This window comes from Amblyomma mixtum, chromosome 3, assembly GCF_055824585.1.
Source record: "Amblyomma mixtum isolate Tamu chromosome 3, ASM5582458v1, whole genome shotgun sequence".
Lineage (NCBI taxonomy): Eukaryota > Metazoa > Arthropoda > Arachnida > Ixodida > Ixodidae > Amblyomma > Amblyomma mixtum.
In genome coordinates, this window is record NC_143014.1 from 397660848 (window position 1) to 397682684 (window position 21837).

Consider the following 21837-nt stretch of genomic DNA (forward strand, 5'->3'; position numbering starts at 1 on the left):
TGTAGAGAGCTGGTGGAGGCCTTTAAGATCAGGAAGGAAGCAGATGAGTGTGTCGCTTCACCATCTATCAGTTTGGCAGATAAGGAGTTAGGCTTTCTGGGCAACTGTGTGAGGTCCAGGAGATAGGGGAGTGCCTTCAACTGTGGAAGATAATACTCGAATTACGTTGAAAAAGATGTCATGATTTGACTGTGATGTGCATGCGCAGTATGATTTTGGGTTTTAATCGTTGTTCTTCTGTTGTTGTTTTTTTGGTTGTTCACTGTGTCCTGCACCTTTATATACTTTCGCGAGAATGAAATAACCAGTTTTTAGCCAGCGCTCGTGTCGTCTCCCGTCTTCTTTTTGCCCTGTTTACTGCGCTGCTTAAGCGTGCACCCTTACCAATGAGTCCAGTTTTCCGTTCTCGTAAACAAATTTTTGCATTTTTTATTTTGTATATCGATGTGCCAGAAAAAAGTAATCAGCATAGCAAGGTTGACTGAAACCCATCTACATTCTAAATTTTTTGGTCCTGAACCCGTCTGAACCTGTTTGAAATGTTTCGATACGTTCGGAACCGGTTCGAACCGGAACGGAATGTCCCTCCGGAGCCGAACCCGGAAGTGAACCCGAAAGGTGTGAACCCGAACCCGAACCAAACCCGAAAAAATTCCGGTTCGACACCCTGGATACGACCCGACGTATACGCTCCTGGAGGGGTTTGACCTTTCCCGTATGCTCGAAATCCTCGGCTGTCCGGGTTCTTCGATCCCGCTCGGTTGCGACTCATCCCCTTCTCTGCCGCTGTGCGAAGGGCAGAAAAAAAAAGAAAAGCTCAATTTTCGCGAACTCAGACGCGGCAAACACGCGCGGCGTCAGAAACTTCACATCAGCCTTAGGATAGTCAGGCCATTGCAAGCACACGTGCAGAGTCGGCCCTATTGGAAAAACCAAGACAAAGAAAAAAAAAGTCCTAAACATACCTGCCAATTCTGAACCAGAAAGTGTATTCGCTCCTTGCCTTCAATGCAGAGTTCATGAAGTTCGCCAGACCTTCTGGTGATTTGAAAGTTTCTGTAGCACTTGTACTGAACGATTATGTCTCGGTATCCGAAGAGCTTCACGAGTGTAACAGCAGCAATGCGAAGTGTTAGGCTGAAGTTAGTATCCATACGGCTACGGTTCCTATGGAAGCAGAAGCGCTGCCGCGTTCCAGGGCAGTACAAAACGAGGGCGTGCAGTGCAACCCCAATACCAACATCGAAAATACACAAAAAAGCGAAGATCTGAACGGAATGCTGAACCAGCTAGCTCCAAAACAAGACTTGGCTAACTTCTCCTGGTCAGGAGTTGTCACTGTTCAAGGCTTCCCAAGAAGATATGATGCTACTCTTACGATCCTTGTCCACTTTGCCTCTCTAGCCTCTAGAGAGAAATGACTCACAGCTCGCGAGAAACTAATGCAGCTTTACGATTCCGAAGGTCGTCCGAGATTGTTTTTAAATGACAACTTTATTCAGTCCGACTGGGAGCTTTTCTGTTGTGTTAGGCTGGTGCTCAAGGAAACGGGCTACCAGTCTGCCTGGGTAAAGAGGGCCAAGATTTTTTAGAGCAGAAGTGAAACTACGATCCTGAGTACTATTAACAGGCTAGAGTATGTTGATAAAGCTGTGACTCCTTAGCAAGCACATGTTCCGAACTAGCAGGTTTTGTCTCCTTCAGTCGTTCTTTTGATCCTGATTCTGGTAAAGCTCTAACAGTTGTACACGTTGAAATAAGAAGTATTCGCATGTACTGGGATGAATTGATGTCCTTGCCGTTTTGAAAATTAATTTTATTCGTGCTTTTTTGTTTTAACGGTAATAAACGCCCGAAAAGTTTCTTTCGATGCTTTTCAGCTTTTTCGCTATCGCTTTTATTTGGTGACACGACGCCTGCAATTGAGCGGTGGTACTGTCTTTGTTATAGACAAGTATGACGCAGCAGCCCTTAGCGTTTGCTTCCCATTTTCAGGATTCTTAGCCCACAAATGACTCCTGAGACGTGCTGTCAATCATTATTTGCTGTCGTACGCCTGCGGAATATTTTGAATCGCTTCCTATAGTCGAATCAGAAGAATTCCTTCAACGCTTTAATTCTGTGGATGAACTTTGTTTTTGTGAGTCACTTGAACATATTCATCTTGCATCTGACGAACAGTGCTGTTGCGAACTTACCTCTGGTATCTTGGAATGGTGCAGAAAATGGAACAAATATTCTGACCAGAGCAGAATTGGTTAGGGGCTCGCTAATGAAATCCTGCGTCAGTCACATAGCGCCCCGCGCTTCGAAATATTATTTTGCGCATGTGTCATTACTAACGCTTGGCACACTATTACTTTGTGGCTTGTCACTTCTCATCCCTTACGATGGCCTCAGTTGCTTTTAACTCAAGAAAAATCCCAGGGCAAATTGTGCAAGTTGTTTAGTTTATGACGCTGAGCTAAATATTTTATTTAGTGTCTTTGATTGGTCGGTGCTTTTGTACATCGATTTCAGCACAAACAGGTTTTGAAACCTTTTGCAGGAAAATAAAATATTACGAACATTTGTTTCAGAGACCCATTGCTGAACTTCGTTGGAAAAACTAGAGCTCTCGTAATGCAGATATATTGCGTGCAAGTACTGGCTGAGAGGTACTTTGAAAGCGCTATAAACGCTCGCCTAAAATTAAGACTTAACGCGCAAAATATAATACTCCAAGAAACAAGGTGGCGGGTCTATTTGTAGTTGCTAAACGACAGTGCTTTTTTTTTTGTCTTTTCAACTATTGCAGAAAAATCCTAGAAAAAGCATGATCTTTAATAAACCTGTTTCGAAGTAAAAGCGAAGAAGCCCTTCATTACTCATTTATTTTCAGCTGACCCTTCAGTAGAGGCAGATAGCTTTAGTCTTTAGCGTTAGAGGGGCTCCAAATTTTGCGGTAAAGGAAATTGGAAAGTGTTTCGTTACCTGATTTGCGAAGATCTAAGGAGAAATTGTGTCATGGAGTGTCTCAGTTTTCTAACGGCTTGCCGATAAAGCCAGCGAACACAGTAATGACTGGCTAACAAAATACTCTCTTCTGCATGTCTTTAAATGTTACACGTGTCGGTGTCCTGCAATAGATTGCTCAAAGTCTATAAACTATCATAATTTGCTCTTTGCTACTGACCTTTCCTGGCATAGTCACCGAGCTTACGTTTCCGGCAGGACTAGAAGTGTTGCGCAGCTTCATTTTAATATCGAAACCACGGTTCTAATGTCGCTGAAAAACATTCTTGCGTGCCATAGTGTATAGTAAATTGATACAGAGGATACCTGTGTTTGCACTTTGTCCTGCACGCTGCTAGCGCCACATTAATAGCATTCTAAAGGTGCTTAAATGTGTCGCATACAATTGATGTTCGGCCGACAGTAAAAATCTAGTTTTATCCCTTGGTCTTCCTATCTTTCAAAACCATACAGTAGTCCGGCCTCAATTTTGGCATTCCGAGCTCACAAATAGATGTGCTGAATCTCGGAGTAACGAAGATGAACCTGCTTTTGTGTAGCCTACAGTGCAACGAAATAAGATAGCGCTAGATGTGTCTATAGGTTTCAAATATAACAATGAATTTCTTGATGGTAGTTTTCCTGTGACCACAAATCGAACCTAAAATTACCCTCAAATAACTGTTAACTGTTTCTTAATTTTATCTCCTTGTTTGCAATTTACCTACTTTTTATTAGTTATCTTTGCTTCAAATAAGTGCTTGTTCAATAGTTTGATCAGTGTCCATATTCTTGACTGCAATTGTACTACCATTATTTACTGTTCAGCAATGTTGCGGGGCCTAGCTAGACACGCAAGCTTGTTTTGGTTTGGTTTTGTGGGGTTTAACGTCCCAAAGCGACTAAGGCTATGAGAGACGCCGTAGTGAAGGGCTCCGGAAATTTCGACCACCTGGGGTTCTTTAACGTGCACTGACATCGCACAGCACACGGGCGTCTAGAATTCCTCCTCCAAAGAAATTCTAGCCACCGCGGCCGGGATCAAACCCGCGTCTTTTTGGCCAGCAGCCGAGCACCATAGCCACTGAGCCACCTCGGCGGCACACGCAAGCTTGTGTATTTGCTTTGACACGCCTCTTACGCATTTGTTTGCAGGATGACAATGAACTCGTTGTTATCATTATTGTTATTATTATTACTCTGGATTCAGTAATTCTTGCTTATCTTGTACAGAGGAGCAAAATTTTCCAATCTGTCTCCAGCTCCTGCAAGCCCGGAGTCCGTAAACAACCGAGCCTAACTCACTTCGCAGGTACTAAACACGCTCTGTCTCCTAAAAACTGCAGTATAGTGCGGCAACAAACGCGTACGCTTATGCTTGGACGCACGATAACAAATTCCAGGCAAGGATAATTGCAGCCATAAGGCGCCGGCCGACGCCGGAAAGCTCGCCTAGGCTGCCGTCAAGCGTCACTTCAACGTTAGCTGTGTGAGAGTGGAGCCCTTATCTAAAGAAATGGATACTCCGGGGAGTAACGAAGAGCAAGTGGTGACTGTAAAGAAAAAAAAAATGGTAGGTGAGGATTAAGTACCTTAAGGTTGAGGCAAAAATCGTGCTGCAAACCTTGCCACTCTGTGTGCGCAACGCCGAACGACCTCGAACGTATCGACGCATGGAAAACCATCAACAATATAGTAGTCCCTAAGGAAGGTAATGTTCAAGATGAAAGTATTATTTATTTTATTTATTTTTTTAGAGCATACTGCGGGCCCAGTGAAGGGCCCTGGCAGGAGGGGCACAACAAGCACAAAACAAAAATACAAGGCAAGTCATGAAACAAAAATAATTCAATGAACGGCGTGTTCTAAAGCATCAGTGTCAACTGCTGATGATGGTGGTAGCTGATTCCACTAGGTAATGGTGCGAGGAAAAAAGAAAATTCGAATTCGTTAGTTCTGGCAAAGTAAGGTTTTAACGATTCAGTGTGCCTGTTTCTTGTTGACCTGGACGTTATCGGATGGAGATACAAATCGGGAGCTATTGACAGTTTGTTATTTTTCAATAGAGAGGAAAATCTTAACCTTAGTATTCTACGCCGAGCTTCAAGGGACTGCATATTATGTTGAAGCAGATGGTGAGTCAATGGTGCGATATTTAGAAAATATAAACCGAACAGATTTGCGCTGAATATTAAAGGCGAAGCTCTTAAGCTACTTGACATTAAGCTACTTGACAAAGAAATTTTCTATCTAACCTTGTGACTTGTGCATGCACCTGTAATGACTGCACTTTATGTATCTGAGTGTCTGTACTGTTTATCTTTGTTTTTTTTTACTTTCCGGATATATATTTCGCTTCTGGCGGAATAAAAATCGAGTTGCTAGTAGCGCCTTGTGCTGTGTTGTTCTTCCTTCGTCCCGTGTCTAGCGCTGTTCTACTTATATATGATGCACCAACTTGCCCAAGTCTGCGCCTTAACACAGTTGGTTTCTCAGCGAACTGCAACAGGACACAGATATGTGAGTGCTTTTTCACTGGACATCAAGGACATGTACTTTTCCTTACCGCACGGTGCAATTATGGAAGCCGTCAGCGAGGGCATTGAGTGCTTTGGGACCATGCGTTTCTAGAACGCGTGCGGGATGAGCGTGGATAGGTTTCTGGACGCACTAAGTTGTTATCTTCGCTCGCTGACAGTGGAGTTCAACAATGAGCGTTATGTTCAGAAAGAAGGAATATGCATCGGTTCATGCTTGGCACCCATCTTGAGCGACCATCTGCTGGCACGACACGACAGACAACTTGAAAAAGATCTTCAAGCATGCGATGTCGTCAAAGCTTTCCGCTACGTTGACGACTTCCTGATCCTCTTTGAATATGAAGAAGGAGACGCGGAAAGTCGGTCATCAAGCATTTCAGATGTATTCAAGTCAGTCCTGAAAGACTTCAATCTGACCAAAGAGCTTCCTCCAAATGGGATCCTTCGTTTCTTAGACATGGAGCTCAGCTTCACAGCGCAGCACGTATGCTGGAAATACGCTCCACGATCGAAGAAAAAATTCCTGCCATACTCCTCTGCACATTCGAAGCTCGTAAAGCGTGGGATAGTTAAAGCGGCACTTAAGAACGCCATTGGCAGGTCTTGCCCTCATGAGATGTTCCCAAGTGTGCAATCCCAGGCCGAGAGACTGTTGGGCGAAGGTTTTCCCAGCCCTGTGGTGATGGCTGTGGCAGAGTCCCTTCTGAGGGAAGTGCAGAATGCGAAGAAGACCAGGCGACTTCATAATGTAACGTCTAAGACGACCGTCATACCCTACATTCACAAACTGTCCCATCGGGTCAAAAAGTGTGCGGGACGCGTTTTCATTCGAGTGGTCTTTTCTGCACCCAACAAACTCAGTGCCTTGTGCCAGCGCGTCAACAATGACGAACCATCGCACGCCCCGTGTGGCATCAACCATCAAGGACGCTACACTGACTGTCAGTGCGGCGTGGTCTATGACGTGCCGCTCTCGTGTGGTAAAACGTACGTCGGGCAAACAGGCCGCTGTCTGAACACCAGACTAAGCGAGCACGCCAGATTACATTCTACAGGAACTGGCAGCAATCTAGCCATACACTACAAAAACTGCCAGTCAAAAAACTGCACACCTTTCTTGGACCGCACGAGCGTTATTAATAAATATAGATCAAAAAGAGCAAGGGAAGTATTCGGGGCACTAATCATTCAACAGAGAGGACAGAACTGCGTCAGCAAGCCATCCATTAAGCTACTTGACAAAGAAATTCGCTATCTAACCTTGTGAGTTGTGCATGCACCGGTAATGACTGCACTTTATGTATCTGAGTGTCTGTACTGTTTATCTTAATGTTTTTTTTTTACTTTCCGCATATATATTTCGCTTCTGGCGGAATAAAAATCGAGTGGCTAGTTGCGCCTTGTGCTGTGTTGTTCTTCCTTCGTCCCGTGTACAGCGCTGTTTTACTTATATGCGAAGCTCTCCCTGAGGCGATGGATATAGTATTCTACGCCGAGCTTCAAGGGACCGTATATTATGTTGAAGCAGATGGTGAGTCAGTGGTGCGATATTTAGAAAATATAAACCGAACAGATTTGCGCTGAATATTAAAGGCGAAGCCCTCCCTGAGGCGATGGCTATAGTATTCTACGCCGAGCTTCAAGGGACTGTATATTATGTTGAAGCAGATGGTGAGTCAGGGGTGCGATATTTAGAAAATATAAACCGAACAGATTTGCGCTGAATTTTAAAGGCGAAGCTCTCCCTGAGGCGATGGATAGCAGGCTATTCGACATGTTCAAAAAGAAGAGTGGAAGATGGCTAAGGTCACCCTAATCCACAAGCAGGGAAAACCACCGGGCTTAGAGAATCTCCGCCCAATATCACTAACCTCCTGCGTAGGCAAACTACCAGAGAAAGTCATTCAGAGGAGGCTAACCACATGCACCGAAGAGAATGATGCGTGGCTGGCTGAATTGGTCGGATTCAGGCACGGCCTCTGTACGCAAGATACCATGTTCAGACTACATAACGATGTAGTCAGAGACTTCAGGAAAAAAAATACGAAAGCCATTCTAGGCTTAGATCTCAAGAAAGCTTTCGACAACGTCAGCCACGACACCATTCTCGACTGGCTCGCTGAGCTAGGAGTAGGCGAAAGAACCTACAACTACATTAGACCATTCCTGCGAGACAGGACGGCGATCATCAGCTTTCAGGGCTTAACACCGGAGGAGTTCCCGCTGCGTAACAGAGGCATTCCGCTGGGGACTGTGCTCTCACCCTTTCTTTTTAACATCGTAATGAGGAAGCTCCCCCGTAAGCTTGGGCAACTCGATGACTTAAAACTAAGCATCTACGCGGACGATGTGACCGTGTGGATCTGCGAAGGGAACGACTCGTACATTACATCCAGGCTCCAAGAGGCAGCAGATATAATCAGCAAACACGCAGAGGACGTAGGTCTATGCTGTTCACCAGAAAAATCGAAGCTCCTGGTGATGACCAGCAGTAGCGGGAAGATAAATCCAGATATCAAAATTAAAGTCAACGGGAACGAAGTGCCGAAAGTAGATGAAATTAGAATATTGGTATGATTATCAACGGCAGGGGTAGCAACAAAAGCCTGATTAAGAAATTAAGAGACCAGGCGGAGCCCGTAGTCAGAGTTTTTAAGAAGACGTCCAGCAGAAGGAGTGGCCTCACGGAGGCTAGAAGACTCAGACTCGTACAAGCTTTCGTCACGAGCAGAATCTGCTACGCGACTCCATTCCTAAATATCAACAAGAGGGAAGAACGGGAAATAAACACCATAATTACGAGATGCACGAAGTGCGCTCTAGGGCTCCCCATAACTACTTCTAACGACATTCTAGAGAAAATGGTGTTGCATAATGAGTGGAAAGAGCTGGCTGAGGCGGTCAGTATATCCCAGAGATAGCGACTCGCAAGAACGACGGCGGGTAGACAAATCCTCGATTGGGTAAACCAACTAGCGCCCGGGGAAGGCGAAAGTGTCAGAGAAAGCATACATCGAGAAATCAGAAAGCATCTATACGTCTCGCCCATACCGAAGAACATGCACCCCGTACACGACGAGGGCAGGAGGAAAAGCAGAGCTAAGCACCTCGCTAACAAATTGGAAAAACTCCCGCCGGGATCGGTCACATACACCGATGCAGCGATCGGGAAAGAAGGCGACGTGAGCTCGGTCGCCCTATTAGACACCGGGATTGCCATAGGAATCGAAAGAAACCGAGATCTGCCGCCGTTAGAGGTGGAGGAGATTGCAATAGCCATTGCCATTGCACGACCAGGCGGGAAACACGTCGTCAGCGATAGCAAAGCGGCGGTTAGGAATTTTAGCAAGGGTAGAGTCAGCAATAGTGCTGCCAAAATTCTGAACGAGTCGTCTCTCGCCGAAAGCGTGACTATAATCTGGACCCCAGCACACGCCGGTCTCGCCGGCAACGAGGCTGCCCACATGCTCGCCCGCTCCTCGCTACCTCGGGGTGCTGTGGACGCCTACACAACATCATCTAAAAGCAAAGAAAGTATTGGTACGTTTAGGGATGTAACCGAAAATCTGAAGAAAGACCGGATGATATATACACCACCGGATAGACCCCTGAGTAAAAAGGAGTCCTACGACTGGAGAAGATTCCAAGCTCGAAATTTCTTCTCGCCTCTGTGAGGAGTTGGACAGGTGCCAGAGGGCGGAAGAGGGACGGTGCAGAAACCGAAATTTGTAAATTTTGCGGCCACGTGGCAACATTAGATCCCATAATTTGGAGATGCGTTCATGCCCCAGGGCGCAACGCGATTAAAACTAGCGATGAAGGGGACACGACAATGAGAAGCTCCGAAGAAAAAACTCAGCGCTTCGCCGTCCGCCTGGCGGCCGAGGCTGAAGACCTCTTCTCCTAGACGAGATCGGACGTCCTCCGGCCGCGGTGCGACAGACTGCCTCCCCGGACGCCTGCGTGTGCACCCGGAGGTTGCTGCCGCGCCATATCCGGCGGAAATAAATGTTCTTCCTCCTCCTCCTCCTTTCAAGGGCATTAATGTTAGTCTGTGTGTGAGGACCCCAAACAATGCATGCATACTCAAGTTTTGGTCTAATCATGGTGTAATATGCCAATTGCTTAATGTTAGGGGGAGCTTGTTTTAACTTGTGCCTAAGAAAACAAATTGCGAAATGAAGAAGTGCATACGGTTTCAATATGTTTATTCCAACTAAGATTATTCGTTACTGTTACTCCTAGGTACTTGTATTCTTTGACTTCTGAAAGGTGCCGGGTGGAAAGATTATATGAAAAGAAATGACTGTTTCTTTTATTAGTGATCCACATAAATACTGTCATGTCAGCGTTTATTTTCATCCCCCATTTAACGCACCATTCACTAACATTATGTAGGTTATAATTAAGTAAAATCTGGTCGCCTTGAACCTTAACTTCATTAAATAAACACAATCGTCGGCAAACAACCTAATTTGAACAGGATGAGTGATGATGTAGGTAATGTAATTAATATAGATAAGAAACAGTAAGTGTCCAAGGACGCTGCCTTGCGGGACACCAGAAGTGACTGGAAGTTTGTTAGAACAATGGCCATCGATAGTAACATATTGAAATTGGTTAGATAAATAAGCCGCAACCCCGTTAACAATAAAAGAAAGAAGATCTATAGTTTCAAGTCTACGAAAAAGTTTACTGTGTGGAACTAAATCAAAAGCTTTCTCAAAATCTAGAAATATGACATCTATTTGGCCGGAATTGTCAAGAACCTAAGTGAAATTGCGAATTACGGATCTCATTTGGGTGATCGCAGAAAAGCCTTTGCGAAAACCATGCTGGAAAGCCGATAATTTGTTGTTGTCATCAAGAATGTTTTAATGTAATTGGCTACGATATGTTCAAGAAGTTTGCAGCATGAAGAGGTCAACGATATGGAATTAGAGAGGTAGATTACAGTCTGTTGCTCACAAGGTATTTACGGTGACAATCACTAATCGAATCAGAGTCACCTTACTCTTCAATCATCCAAGAAAAACTGCTGGTTTGCAGCAAAAGTATTCGACAATGGCCCACATTCGCGCAATGTATCGGGTTATGGTATGGTATATGGTATAGGGGGTTAACGTCTCAAAACGATATACGCTATGAGAGACGCCGCAGAGGGGGGCTCCAGAATAATGTCGACTACCTGGGGTTCTTTAACGTGCAGTGGCATCGCACAGTGCACAAGCACCCTGCATTTCGGCCTCCGTCGAAACCAGGCCGCCACGGCCAGGATCGAACTCACGTCCACGGGCTCACCAGTCAAGCGCCCAAACCACTAAGCCACTACGGCGGGAACAGTATATCGGGTTATAGAAAATGCACAGGATATAAGCAATCACTGCGCATTGTCTTCATCAGATTACGACAAAGCATTATATTCAGGCGAAAAATTAGCAGTCCTGCAATCATTGCGTAACGTGGTGCAGAAGATTCATATACGGTGTTAGGATTATATCTATAGCGACTCCAGAGTAACCACTGTTGTCCGCTAGTGAAAAAGTAATAAAATGTCAATCTTAAAAGTGTACACAATCTCTCGGCTGCTGCTTACCGCGTTTATAAGAGATATTCAGAGGCTTCGATTGGGAAGAGCTGAGGATAATAGTTAGTAAAGGACGTCTTCGTAACCTCTGATTTGCTGAAACATTCAACTGCCAAATAAGAATAGCATCGCATTGTTCGGGACCCATATGCTCAAATGACAATGATTGAATTAAGAGTTACCATGAAAAAATAATGTCAAAAAATGCAGGAAAGGATATTCTTTTACCTGGGGCAAGAAAGCAAACGCCAAAAATTAATGGTTAAAAATTCTAATGCGCATCGCTTTCCATTTCATGTGTTACATCATTCCCAAGGCGTCCTCATGCCTTCGTGTCATCTTCGTATTCTCACTAAAGATTTTAAGTGTTGACCGTGTTCGAATTTTTTGCTTTTAGCTTTATGCGACTGTTGGCTTACAAAATTGTGCAACCGTTTATTGTCATAGAAACAGAAGAAATAAAACATTCTTTTGCAACTTTGTAGCAGTGTTAGATGCTGGCCTTTGTGTGCCAGGCTTCTACTGCGTTCATGTTCACCACTTCTTACTGCTTTTTGTTAACGATACGTGGGCTTGGCTTGCTGTCTGCATCTGTATACTATATCTGGTAGGATCACTTGTTCTATTTATTCGTTGTTGTTGTTGTTGTTTTATTCATTTGTTTCTTCCACCCTCTTTCGCCACACGCCTACATCTTCCGTATTCCTGGTGGGGGCTTTTTGCGGGTATTCATGCAGTTTTTCGCGGACTTTCTGCAATAAACTCGAACTTCCCCGTTTGCGTGTCGTCTTGTTCCTCCGTGTTTGATGCTTGTGCTGCCATGCGCTGCTGAAAAACCCAGTCGTCTATCATGAAGAGTTCAGCTTTCATATACCACTCCACATTCTTTAATGTTTTGAACCATTGTAAGATAAAAACATACCACTTTATATAGTGCCAAATAGTACTGCCACGGACGAGCGAAGACGAAGGAGAAGTGAAAATAAGCGGTGGAAGTCGGGTCGGCTGGACGCCATCAAGAACTGACGTAAAGGTTTTGCTCCCGTAAAAACTTGGGGGAGGTGCCCTCCGCACCAACAGATGTTCATAGTAGAGAGTTTTAGTATAGCGTCACCCTATCGCTTTGGGTCATAGGGGAATAGCGGGACGCTACTGCGCATGCGCAGAACGCTATCGGCCCTTGGGTCTTTGGGTGAGCGGGCGACGCTAACGCTAAATCGGCGAAATAGCGTGCGCCCCTAAGCCGCTTTACGTTGGGTCAACATGGCGGCGCCTCTCGAAGCGGGGCCTCTCGCTTCAACACCGTTCGTCGTTGCCGCTACTCTGTGGCTCACGCTCACGGGAAACTAAAGGCGAACGAGGCTTTCGCTTTGGCTGAACTTGCCTGAACCACAAAATTTAAGCGATAAAACACGCCTAATTTTCAGATTGCTTCCTTGTTTACAGAGCTGTTAGGCTTAGCGAGTACTCGACGACTGACGTCAGAGAGCGCGGGAGGTTCGAACTACTGATCTCCACAAACAGGTTTGCAATTTTGGTCTTCCTGTGTGGATAGTCTTGGCTCAGATTGAGCATGTCCGCATTATAAAAAAAAATATTTGCATCATTTTTTCCATTTCCTAAGTGGAAATTGGTAATTGCAACAGTTTGCATGTCGTTTTATTTACACAATGAAAAAATACAGCCTATATATTAACTTATTTGTCCTCGAAGCTTCTCTTTCCCGCCGTTATGGCGCTGCCTTCAAACAACGCAAAGCGACCATCCACGACCCTATTCTATAAAGAGAAAACGTGAACCCGTTCCCCTAACGCTAAGCGCATGCGGATAGGGTCACCCTATTCGCCACGACGCTATTCTAAAACTCTCTAGTGATTCTAGTGGTGTTGGCATCGGCGCTGTTCTTGTTCCACGGCTTGATGATACGCGAGCCGCTCCCTCAGCAAGCCAGAGAGCAACTGCACTGTAACTGAACAAGAATGCCTTCTGTGATATTCGCCGTGCAGGAGTTCCGATCGTGCCTGAATGGCCGGCCATTCACCATTGTGGCTGATCATCACTCCCTCTGCTGGCTCGTCAATCTCCGAGTTCCAAGCGGTCGCCTCGCGCGCTGGGCCCTTTGTCTACAGGAGTATGACTTCAATGTTGTATGCAAGAGTGGACGGCGACACGCCAATGCAGACTGCCTTTCGCAAATGTCGCTTCCCTGAACCGATTGTGACAGTGACAATTTCGATCATTACATCTCAGCCATCGTTCCAGAGTTTCCTGACGTTCAGGTATTTAAAACTAAGCATCGCGAAGATCCGGCTCTACAACTCCTCTTTGCCATCGTGCCCAGCCAGGGTGTTACGTGCCGTCTTCGAAAAACGTAGCGCGAAAAACAAGACACAGGTAAGGTGAAGACAGGACACGAGCGCTTTCTCACGACTGAATTTTTTATTAGGAAGGAAATCAGAATATATACCATAGATATGGAAGCGAAGAAGAAAGAAGGAAAAACAAAATAACAACTCAAAAAAGGAACAAGACGAGGAGATAAAAGGCCGGCGATGGAAGAGTGTACATAGCATAGCAACATAAAAAACACGTGCACTGTTACTTGACAACCGATTGGAGGTACACCATCTCACTTTTTGTTAAGGCGATGGATGCGTCACTGATGCATTTTTCCCCCCCTTTCGCGATATAGAACGCTTCAATAATCTCCCTTGTACGTTGATGAAATGCTCTGTCAAGTACAACAGTCTTATCGAAAAGGGGGCGGCATTTACAATCCCTGCAATGCTTCGGTAAATTTTCAAGAGCTGTTGGCGTTAAAGAATTTCTGTGTTCGAACAGCCGGACATTTAGACAGCGCCCGGTTTGTCCTACATAGTATTTTTCACACGAAAGAGGAATCTTGTAAATCACCTCTTTTTTACATGGCACAAACCTAGATTTGTGATTAACATGGCAACGATGATCACTTTTTAATCCCTCTGCTTTCGCTCTGACCACCGCACACAATCCAGATAACTTCACGGGAGCTGAGATTACTGTTCCCACCTCGTATCGATTGGCAACATTTCGTAACCCATGTGATAAACGATGTACATAGGGCAAAACGACAGGTTTCTTTTTTGCGTCGAATAACATAGCCCTCTTGGCATCCTTGCCCTTGAGCCACAACAGGAGTTTTTCACAACTAGTGCTAATCAACGAAAGTGGATAACCGGACTTAGTCAGTCTATTAACTTGTTCATGAAAACTTGTGGCTATTTTATCATGGCAAGACTTAAGTAAAGCAGAGCGTAAGCATGAGGAGACAATTGCATTTTTTACTACTTTAGAATGCCCGGAGTGAAAATGGAGTAAAGGTTTAGAGGACCTAGGGTGGTAGCCCCAGCAAAGATGCTTATTGCCAAAATGAAGAGATAAGTCAAGAAATTGAAGAGAGTTTTCATTAGGCAATTCGAAAGTGAAACTCAAACCTTGACCACATGTCTTAAAAACCTTTAAAACGTCAACGACAGAGTGATTGAAACGATCAGAGGGAAGAAGAACCAAATAGTCATCAACATACCGAAAAATGTTCAATGATAAGCCGTCTAGATTCCTCACAATTGTTTTGTCGATATGGCTAAGGAAAATGTTTGACAGAACCGGAGCTACCCGTGAACCGATACAGATCCCTGATTTTTGCAGGAAAAACGACCCTTTCCAACCCACAAATGTGGACTTCAGGTAGAATGATACCAATTCCAAAAAGGAATCAACGGGCATGCCACTATGATTGATGAACCGCGTCTCATCATTGCAGTCGCAGATGCACGTCCGAACACTTTGCAAAAGAGCATCGTGGGGTATATCATAGTATAGATTCTCCACATCAATGCTGAAAGCCCGGAGCCCCCTCGTGTCGGACGTCTGTAGGTGCTGGACGATCTTTTCCGAATTAGGTACTAGGAACGGGTCATCACTTTCTAAGGCCGAAAGGCTCCTCAGCAAGAAGCCTGAGATGGCATGTTGCCATGAGCCCGCTTCAGACACGATCGCCCTGAATGGAAAGTCAGGCTTATGTGTTTTGACGGAGAAAAAAATGTCCAAATGCGACACTTTTGCGCCCTTGACAGCTTTCGCTAGGCGATCCATCGACATCTCTTCAAGCAGAGATATCGCCCTCTGCTTGACCTGGGCTGCTTTTTTAGTGACCTGGTGAAAATTCTTTTCCATTGCAACGTTGGCTTTTTCCAGATACATATCATTGGGCATGACGACAAAGAAGCCCTCCTTATCCGAAACCAGCACCCTTAATTTTGAAGAGACCAAGAAATCAGCCAAACTTTTGATTGGGGACTTACATTGCTCGACGTCACATGTCCTAGTCACAGCATCTACACACTCTTCCACACAGCGAGCCCGCACATCGTCCCGTGTCCGAGCAGAAATGGACCTCACCAATGCCAGTTTGTCGAAGGGGTTCAAAGCTGGTTGGAAGGCGTATTTCGGCCCAAGCTGTAGTGTCCTCAGGTGTTTCTCTGGGAGGCGCTGATTTCCTAGTACGATCACCGTTTCTTCCGGGGGTTGTTTTTTCTTCTTGCCAGGAAGACGGATCCGCACCGACGCCCACAAAAATTCAAGCAGAGGGCGATATCTCTGCTTGAAGAGATGTCGATGGATCGCCTAGCGAAAGCTGTCAAGGGCGCAAAAGTGTCGCATTTGGACATTTTTTTCTCCGTCAAAACACATAAGCCTGACTTTCCATTCAGGGCGATCGTGTCTGAAGCGGGCTCATGGCAACATGCCATCTCAGGCTTCTTGCTGAGGAGCCTTTCGGCCTTAGAAAGTGATGACCCGTTCCTAGTACCTAATTCGGAAAAGATCGTCCAGCACCTACAGACGTCCGACACGAGGGGGCTCCGGGCTTTCAGCATTGATGTGGAGAATCTATACTATGATATACCCCACGATGCTCTTTTGCAAAGTGTTCGGACGTGCATCTGCGACTGCAATGATGAGACGCGGTTCATCAATCATAGTGGCATGCCCGTTGATTCCTTTTTGGAATTGGTATCATTCTACCTGAAGTCCACATTTGTGGGTTGGAAAGGGTCGTTTTTCCTGCAAAAATCAGGGATCTGTATCGGTTCACGGGTAGCTCCGGTTCTGTCAAACATTTTCCTTAGCCATATCGACAAAACAATTGAGAGGAATCTAGACGGCTTATCATTGAACATTTTTCGGTATGTTGATGACTATTTGGTTCTTCTTCCCTCTGATCGTTTCAATCACTCTGTCGTTGACGTTTTAAAGGTTTTTAAGACATGTGGTCAAGGTTTGAGTTTCACTTTCGAATTGCCTAATGAAAACTCTCTTCAATTTCTTGACTTATCTCTTCATTTTGGCAATAAGCATCTTTGCTGGGGCTACCACCCTAGGTCCTCTAAACCTTTACTCCATTTTCACTCCGGGCATTCTAAAGTAGTAAAAAATGCAATTGTCTCCTCATGCTTACGCTCTGCTTTACTTAAGTCTTGCCATGATAAAATAGCCACAAGTTTTCATGAACAAGTTAATAGACTGACTAAGTCCGGTTATCCACTTTCGTTGATTAGCACTAGTTGTGAAAAACTCCTGTTGTGGCTCAAGGGCAAGGATGCCAAGAGGGCTATGTTATTCGACGCAAAAAAGAAACCTGTCGTTTTGCCCTATGTACATCGTTTTTCACATGGGTTACGAAATGTTGCCAATCGATACGAGGTGGGAACAGTAATCTCAGCTCCCGTGAAGTTATCTGGATTGTGTGCGGTGGTCAGAGCGAAAGCAGAGGGATTAAAAAGTGATCATCGTTGCCATGTTAATCACAAATCTAGGTTTGTGCCATGTAAAAAAGAGGTGATTTACAAGATTCCTCTTTCGTGTGAAAAATACTATGTAGGACAAACCGGGCGCTGTCTAAATGTCCGGCTGTTCGAACACAGAAATTCTTTAACGCCAACAGCTCTTGAAAATTTACCGAAGCATTGCAGGGATTGTAAATGCCGCCCCCTTTTCGATAAGACTGTTGTACTTGACAGAGCATTTCATCAACGTACAAGGGAGATTATTGAAGCGTTCTATATCGCGAAAGGGGGGGAAAAATGCATCAGTGACGCATCCATCGCCTTAACAAAAAGTGAGATGGTGTACCTCCAATCGGTTGTCAAGTAACAGTGCACGTGTTTTTTATGTTGCTATGCTATGTACACTCTTCCATCGCCGGCCTTTTATCTCCTCGTCTTGTTCCTTTTTTGAGTTGTTATTTTGTTTTTCCTTCTTTCTTCTTCGCTTCCATATCTATGGTATATATTCTGATTTCCTTCCTAATAAAAAATTCAGTCGTGAGAAAGCGCTCGTGTCCTGTCTTCACCTTACCTGTGTCTTGTTTTTCGCGCTACGTTTTTCGAAGATGCAATTGCTCCGACTAGCCCAGTTTAGCTTACTTGTTACGTGCCGTTTTTGTATCCGCGACGGTATGTTATGGAAAAAGAACTACTCCCCTGTAGGTCCACGATACCTGCTCTTTGTTGCAACGTCTCTGTTCTCCTCCATTTGCGTGCCATGCACGACCACCCTTCTACCGGACGTCAGGGATTGGCTCGCACGCTCCATCGAGCTCAAGAGCGGTTTTACTGGCCGAAAATGTGTTCCACGACAGGTCGATGTGCGGCCAGTTGCACACAGTGTCAGCGCCACCTCCGCTCCACCTGGCCTACTTCACCCTGTGACGCCTCCCAGCAGTCCGTTCGAGCGGGTTGGAATTGATCTGCTTAGACCTTTTCCCAAATCTCCAAATGGTAATCGCTGGATCGTAGTATGTGCGGACTACCTTACACGTTATTGTGAAACGGCTGCTCTGTCATCGGCTACCACGCACCAAGTCTCGCTGTTTCTTCTGAACTCTGTCCTCTTACGGCATGGACAACCGCGAGTGGTAATCAGTGACCGAGGCCGGCAATTCACGGCCGATATCGTTCGTGCTATCCTTCGAGCTATCGTTCGGGCTTCTACGTTCGTGAGCGGTTACCTACCGGCACTCAACACCATATCACCCATAAACAAAAGGCATGGCAGATCACATGAACAGAACACTCACAAATATGTTTCCATGTATGTGGACTCTGTCCATAAGAACTTGGACACCTGTCGTGTCCGGTCGCTGTGTTGAATGCAGCGAAAGACGCACACGGTACTTTAAGACTTCGTTTATTTAAAGCCGATGAGGGTGCGACCAGCGTCGACCGAGGCAGGAGCCGAACTGGCCGCCCGAAGAAAGGAGGGAGCGGAGAAGCGTCCACGGGAGGGAGTGGCTTCCCAAAACAGGAGGAGGATGCGGGGGCGCACCATGGGGGGGCATCTGGCGACAGCGTGCGACGAAGGGCAAGTGGTCGTTAGGAGGAGGATGCGAGTGGTCGTTAGGAGGAGGATGCGAGTGGTCGTTACACACACAAAAGCAATAAAGGGACACAACACTTCCTTCCCCCTTAGAAAGTTGCCTGGTATCGTGCAGGGGGTCGGCGCTCACGCGTGGAGGCGCGCTGGCTTTGTGCGCTCGGGGGAGAAACACTTGTAGGCTGGCTGTTGTTCGCTGTGTCTCCTAGGTCTGTCCTGGGCGAAGTCTCTTCTTCCGGGAAGAGGTGCCAGGCTATGTGGGAAGATGGTGCACGTGTTCTCTCCGCTGGCGGACAGCTCTCAGACGGCGTCGTAAATCTACGCAGCTGGTTGAGATGTCGGCGTGCTACTGTGCCATGTATGTTGACGAGCCAAGAGCGCAGGCCTATGCGTCTGACAATTGTAGCTTCCTCCCAGCGTGGCTTTTTCAGAAACTGTCGGGCGAGGACGCGCTGCCCCTCATTAAGCGTGCCGCAGCACGGAATTGCTTTTTCTTCCCGGAACGTCTCTGCCTTTGGCTCGGGGAGGATGGCTGTGAGCTGGGTTCGCATTTCACGCTCGAACATCATTTTCGAGGGGGTCTCGCCTGTTGTGCTCTGAACCGTCGTGTGCTGCTTGAAGAGAAAGCGCGCAAGGCGGCGCTGCAGCGAGCCTGTCTGATCTCTTTCAAGGGCGCGTTTTAGCTCGGCTACGTAGCGCTCGGCTTGTCCGTTTGTCGCTGGGTGGTAGGGGGCCGATGTAACTGATGAGATCCCGTTGTCGCGATAAAACTTGAGGATCTCCGCAGACACAAACGGTGTTCCGTTGTCCGACACTACCTTGCGCGGCAGGCCGAACGTTGCAAATAGTGATCGGAGGTTGTCAATGACTGCTGCCGAAGTCGTCTGTCCCATTTGCCTTATCTCAAGCCACTTTGTGTAGGCATCTACGACCACAAGGAAAGTGCAGCCCTCAATTGGTCCTGCAAAATCAATGTGCAGTGTGTGCCATGGTGTGTCTGGCTTTTCCCATTCTGGGACAGGAGCTTTCGGCGGGGCGCTCCGGCTGCTCTGGCAAGGCTTGCATTCTCGCACCACTGTTTCGATGTCGTTGTCAATGCCAGGCCACCACATGTAGCTTCTGGCACACTTTTTCATTGCAACGATGCCCCGATGTCCGGCGTGGATGAGAGACATAGCTTGTGCGCGTAGTTCTCTCGGCATCACAACTCGGGACCCAAATATGATGCAGCCGCGATGGGTGCTCAACTCTGTAGCTCGCCTGCGGTAAGCGTCGAAGTTGTCCCCTTTGAGTTTATGCACGTTGCCTTGTTGAACAGCTGTGTAAACTAGCCGGAGAGCTGCGCACTTCTGCGTAGATGCTGCAACTGTGCCTGCTGTAAGCGGAGGTTCTGGCAGTGCTTCGAACATCAGAACGTCTCCTGGTGGAAATGGTTCGTCAACAGTTGCGTCTAGTGGCAGACGGCTTAGCGCATCGGCGTTTTGATGTTTACTCCCATTGCGGTAGACCAGAGCGTAGTCGTACGCTGAGAGTTTGATGCACCAACGTGTCATTCGCGGAGACAAAGTTGGTGGCATAGGCCTTTGTGGTCCCAGAATGCCCAATAGCGGTCGGTGATCGGTTATAAAGGTCACCTTCCGGCCGGCAATGTACTGGTGAAAATGTGTCGCCGCGTAGACGATGGCTAGCCCTTCTTTGTCAAGTTGCGCGTAGTTGCGTTCTGCTTGCGACAACGTACGTGAGGCGAAGGCGATGGGAGCTTCCCTTCCTTGCTCGTCAGTTTGCGATAGAACCGCGCCGACTCCGTACGGTGATGCGTCGCAAGCCAAAAGCAGAGGCTTCCTTTCGTCGTAGTGGCGGAGGACTGTACATCTTCGAATCAGGTCTTTCAGGGCATCGAATGACTGCTGATGGCGTGGCGACCATGTCCATGTCACATCTTTCCGAAGGAGTTGGTATAAGTCGTTGGCCACGGTAGCTCTTTGTTCCAAGAACCGGTCGTAGAACGTCAAGAGTCCGAGAAAAGCCTGTAGCTCCTGCTTGTTTGTTGGAGCTCGTGCTTCTGTGATCGCTCGCACTTTGTCCTCGGTAGGGTGAATGCCTTCCGCATCAATTCGGTGTCCCAGAAATTGCACCTCTGGCACAGCAAAACAGCACTTCGATTTGCTTATGCACAAATTAGCGTTTGCTAGCCTTTCGAGAACGAGCTCTAGGCGCACTGCATGCTCTTCAGTGGAAGTGCCACTGATGATGACATCGTCAAGGTAGACACAAACTCCTGGGATGCCCTGAAGCACTGTCTCCATGAATTTTTGAAATATGGCCGGGGCTGCAGCTACGCCAAAAGGCAGTCGCTTGACTTTGTACAAGCCTTTCAGTGTGTTAATTGCCAATAATTCAGCAGTTGACTCGCTCACCTTCAGCTGCTGATACGCCTGGGTGAGGTCCAATGTGCTGAAGACTCTTGCGCCACGCAGTACACTGAATACTTCTTCAGGTGTCGGTAGCGGGTAAGAGGACGCTTTAGTCGCAAGATTGACGGTGCTCCGGTAGTCTCCGCAGAGGCGTATGGTTCCGTTCTTCTTGCGAACTACGACAAGTGGTGTGGCCCATTCTGAATGCTGCGTCGGCTCGATGACACCTTGCTGCTCCAGTTTGTCCAACTCTTTTTCAACTGAATCTCGGAGAGCAAACGGCACCGGCCTGGCCTTCAGAAATTTGGGTTGCGCGTTGTCCAACAACTCCAGTGTGACCGGGGGCCCTTCGTTTCCTGGAATCTCTTCCGAGAATACTCTTTCGTATTTCTCTTGCAGTTGCTCAACCATGTTCTGGCTCGGCGTCTGGTGTATGCCGCATATCATCACGCCTAGTGGAGAAAACCAGTTTCTCCCTAGAAGGCTTGATCCTGTGCCCTTCACAACAAGCAGAGGTAGCGTATGGGTCTGGCCGTTGTAGTTAACCTGCACGTTGGCAGAGCCCAATAGTGGCAGATTCTGTCCTGACCACGTTCGCAGGTGCGTGTCGTCTTGTTGCAGGGCGGGTGCGTCAGATGGCCATGAAGTTCGGAACGTGTCCTCACTGATCAGAGTACAGGCTGCGCCGGAGTCCACCTCGAACTTAATCAGCTGGTGATGTACGCTTACTTCTGTAAAAATCTTCGGTCGCGTGCCGAGATTCATGGTGTTCAGGTCGTACAACACAGATGGTGTTGCTGATGTTGTTCCATGGAGATCAGATAGCGGCGTATTCTCTGAGGCGTTGACGCTGTGATTAGGCTGGGAAGGTGACTTTATCTTGGCAAGT